This window comes from Chrysochloris asiatica, unplaced genomic scaffold (genome assembly GCF_000296735.1).
Source record: "Chrysochloris asiatica unplaced genomic scaffold, ChrAsi1.0 scaffold00149, whole genome shotgun sequence".
Taxonomy (NCBI): domain Eukaryota; kingdom Metazoa; phylum Chordata; class Mammalia; order Afrosoricida; family Chrysochloridae; genus Chrysochloris; species Chrysochloris asiatica.
In genome coordinates, this window is record NW_006408667.1 from 4086842 (window position 1) to 4091775 (window position 4934).

A 4934-nucleotide genomic window follows, 5' to 3' on the forward strand; every position below is an offset into this window, starting at 1 on the left:
ACTGATTGGAAGAGATCCATATTTGTGCCCATTCCAAAGAAAGGTGACCCAATAGAATGTGGAAATCATTGGGCAATCTCTTTGATATCCAATGTGAGTAAAGTTTTATTAAAAGTAATACAGAAATGGCTGCAAGCATTCATTGACAGACAACTTTCAGAGGTTTAAGCCAGATTCAGAAGAGGCCGTGGAATGAGGGATATCATTGCTGATGTCTGATGGATCTTGGCTAAAAGCAAAGAATATCAGAAAGATGTTTCCCTGTGCTTTATTGACTATGCATAGGCTTTTGATTGTGTGGATCATGACAAGCTATGGACAATATTGCAAAGTATGTGTATTCTAGAACACTTAATTGTGCTCATGAGGAACCTGTACATGGACCAGGAAGCAGTTGTTCGAACAGAACATGGGAACACTGGATGGTTTAAAATTAAGAACGTTGTATGACAGGGTTGTATTCTTTCACCATACTTATTCAACTTGTGTTATGATGGTGTTGTTGTTGTTAAGTGCCTTCGAGTCAATTGTGACCTATAGCGACCGTATATAGGGTTTCCAAGGAGCATCTGGTGAACTTGAATCACCGACCTTTCAGTTCAAATGACTTTGCAGTTTGATGCATTAGCCCACAGCGCCACAAGGGAACCATATTAATCATTGTTTTATGAAGAATGGTCATATCAGTCTATTGATATCAACTGTTTGCCTCCTGATCAATTTATATTGGGTTGCTGTTGTTTTTAAGTGCCGTCAAGTCAGTTCCGACTCAGACATCCTGTATAGGGTTTCCAAGATGTGGCTGGTGAGCTTGAATCACCGATCTTGCAATCCAGTGCATTAACCACAGTGCCACACCATGACTCCATGTGAATAGTAGAACCTTTTTTTTTTTTTTTTTCTTTTAGAACAGTTGTTTCGGTCAGGTTACTATTTGGCCTTTTGGTACATTTAAACACTTACCAGTGCTGTCCTGAGAGTCTGAGTAAATAATCTTTGTATTCAATGAACACTAACAGACAAGCCTACATACTTAATGGTTCTCGAATGAATACATAAGGGGACTTTTTCAACCCACAAATGTCAGAAAATTCCACTGCTAGTCTTCTTTGGAGTTTAAGACAATGTTCTGCATTTGCTATGTGTCTAAAGCTTCTGTTATTTCCCATTTATTTAAATAATAAGAATATTAATAATCAAATCAATTTCTAGTATTATAGAGAATATTGGTTACTTTTGTCTATTGATGCCACTTTTCATTTTTTTTTTGCAATCGGACCTTTCTTTGATATAAGGAGGCAGAGCCTACTTCTAGACCATCATCTTCAAGTGTTGACTATATGATGGTGATGGGGGCAGGGGGTGTGGCATATGCACACACACAGAAACACACAGAAACACCTGCCCAAATAAAAACAGCTGCCATCAAGTGCATTCCAACTCATGGTAACCCCTTGTGTTTCTGAGTAGAATTGGGTGAATAGGGTGTTTTTCAAAGACTTATCTTTCAAAAGTAAATCTCCAGGTCTTTCTTCCAAAACATCTCTGGATGAACTCAAACTGTCAGTCTTTTGGTGAGCTGCTACCAGTCATGGGATGGTAAGGGACTGGGCAGCATTTCACACCATTGTGCTTGAAGTTGTCATGCACTGGAGACATGCCCAATGGCAGCTCACAACAACTAGAATGGATATCCTTTCACTGACAGCATTGTATTTCAGGAGAGATCTTGATACATTCTTTTTGATGATGAATGTGAAGCCATTTCTCTTAAATTTGGCATTCCATGCATAGTACACCACATGATTGTCAGATTCAAATGACCTGTAACAGTCCATTTCCGCTCACTGGTGCCTAGGATATCGATGTTTATGTGTTCCATTTCATTTTTTATAATTTCCAATTTTCCCACATTCATACTTTATACATTAGATTTTCTGATTAATGGATGTTATAGCTGTTTCTCTTCATTTTGATTAGAAGCTGTTCCCCAGGTGCGTTTTCAGTGCCGTCCAACCTGAGGGTCTCATCTTTTGGCACTATATTTGACAGTATTCTCGTGGTCTTCATCATGTTTCAGTATTCAAATATTGTGCTTACAGTGTTCTACTTCTGTTCATAAGGTTTTCAGTGACATACTATTTGAAAGTAGTCATCTCCCTTTCTTCCTAGTCTGTCTCTGTCTGGAAGCTCATCTGAGACCTGTCGACTGTGGGCAACCCTTCTGGTATTTAAAATACCCATGCCAAAACTTCCAGAATCACAGCAACACACAAGCCTCCACAGTGAGAGAAATTGATAAACAAGTGGTGGTTTATTAAGTGAAGGCATTCTGAATTCAATAATTTAATTGAAGGCATTCTGAAATTAAGAGGCAAAACTGAAGCAGTATAGGTATTTTTATAATTATATATGTGCGTATATAAATATCCATATTACTTCAATTTTTCTTCCACTCATTTGTGAATTTCTTATACTGTGGCAGCTTGCGTGTTGCTGTGATGTTCTAAGCTATGTCACATTCTTTCACACGGATTATTTAAAGAGTTTTGTTTAGAGATCTATTAGGGCAAGAATGCCTACTTGACTGGATTTCACATAACCATAGGACACCACTCAACTAAGTCTTTTCAGTATCAAGAAGATACCTTTCAATGTGTCTGTTGGACTTCCTTTATGTAAGGGAAGCATCACCTTATTAAACATTTAGCCACTGAATTTAATCTCTGCCTTTATAGGAAACTCTTGTATTTATATTGTGTTGAAATCTGACTCATGGTAACTTCTGCCTATTAATTCTTCTTTTACCTTTTAAAGCTTTTCTGGATGACAGGAGGAATATGTAATGAATTCTTCTCCCATACCTGTTGTATAAGTTTTTACTTCTCTCATCAATTATGGTGGTGGTGTGCCATCGAGTCAGTTCCAACTCATAGTAACCCTGTTTAGGGCCAGTTTTCTATTCTTTATTCAGGGACATGTTTTGATTCTTCATTATCATAAGGTTATGAAAGAGTCTTGGTGTGGTGCTGTAGCATAAGCAGTGGATTGCTAACCACAAGTTTGATGGTTCAAACCAACCAGTCACTCCTTGAAAACCCTATACAGAGTCACTATGAGTCAGAACTAGCTTGATGGCACTTAACAACAACAACACAAGGACTATGAAAGTAATGCTTGGCTTCTAACTGAAAGATTGTCAGTCTGAATCCACTCAATGGCTTTTGCAGGCGAAAATGTCTGCCATTCTGCTTCAGTAAAGATTGCAGCACAGGGAAGTGTTGGGTCACTATGAGTTATAACCAACTCCATGGGACCTAATAACAAGAACAGCATTAAGAAAGATACTTTCCTCCCTTATCATGAAATACATGTTACTGTTAATTCAGTGCAGGGATGGGTTCATTTTTCTAGCAGCAACTTCTCATTCTCACTGTCAATTCCTTGAGATCACAGTCAAGTAGAACTCTCCTTAAGGTCCATATGTTATTGTGTATCCTGTGTCTGGAACTCATTTTATTCCTATTACAATTTTTAGTATTTTCAACTTAGGTGTTGTACAGTGAATTACTTGATATGGCTGTTCTAGTCAATATTTGTGGTGGTTATATGCTGAGGAGCCAGCCAGTTCTTACTCAGAGTGACCCTGTATAGGGTTTCCGAAGTTGTAAATCTTAACAGGAGCAGAAAGCCTCATCTTTTTCCTATAGTTGTTGTTGTTGTTAAGTGCCGCTGAGTCTTTATAGGGTTTATAGCGACCCCATATAGGGTTTCCAAGGAGTGGCTGGTGAGCTTGAACCACCAACCTTGCAGATTAAACTGACTTTGCAGTTCAGCGTATTAACACACAATGCCACACCAAGACTCCTCCTGTGGAGTGAGTGGTAAATTTGAACTACTGTCCTTCTGGTTAGCAGCCCAACTCTTAATCCCTGTGCTATCAGAGCTCTTTAAAGTCTTTACAACTCCCTCTTCCTAATGGGTCTGGATAAGAGAAAGTGAGGTAAGATGCTGGCAGGATTAAATAATTCAATTATGAGTAATCATTAACAGGGTTAATTGTGATGGTAAAAACTTGAAACTCTAATGTGGGGTTTGGTCAATTTTGCCATTCTGTTGAGTATTAAAAAAAACAAAACACAAAAAAAATCTCAGAAACAGGAAGTGGGGAATCTTCATTAAGAAAGAAAAGGCAGGAGTTAAACATGTTGTTTGGACTCCGAGATCCCTGTATAGACACAGGGAGCCATTAACCTGAGAAGTGGCAGAGGAATGGCAGAAGAGCAATAGCATCAGAACCAAGAGCCAGAACACAAGACTTGCTAACCCACCGAGTGCGTGAAGCTATCTTTGGGCAGGAGGCTCATTTGTTGAGTAGGGTGTCTCCAGACACTTAATTTAGGAAGCTAGATTTGCTGACCCACAGAGCCAGAGCTAAGCGTCTTTGGTGTAATGGTGTGCCCTTTGGGCATTTATCAGAAGCACTGAACAAACTTTACACTGAAGAAACTTTACAACGTTGCAGGAGCAAGGAAGAGGCCAGATCAGAGGTAATAAGGTTAGAGAGAGGCCTGCCTGCAGGCATGGCTGAGAAGTCTATCCTGACCAAAGAACTGTGCCTTGAGCATTTCTGATTGTGAGTTGTAACCTGTTAACTCCCAAATAAACTCAGGAACTCAGAGTATGGTGGGTGACTTCTGTGTGGCCATTGCAATGAATGATCAAGTCCAGCAAATGGGAGAGTGCTGTGGGAGGAGCGGCCCTTGTCAGAACTGGTTAGAAAGTTACAGGGTAAAGCACGTGTGACCTCTGATTCATAGGAATTGGCCTTGGGAAGATGAGTTTTCTTCTTCTTTCCCCTTGTGAAGTCAGAGGAATTCAGACATCACCTCCTCACCCTTTTTACATTAGGTTACAACTTTTCAATAATATAT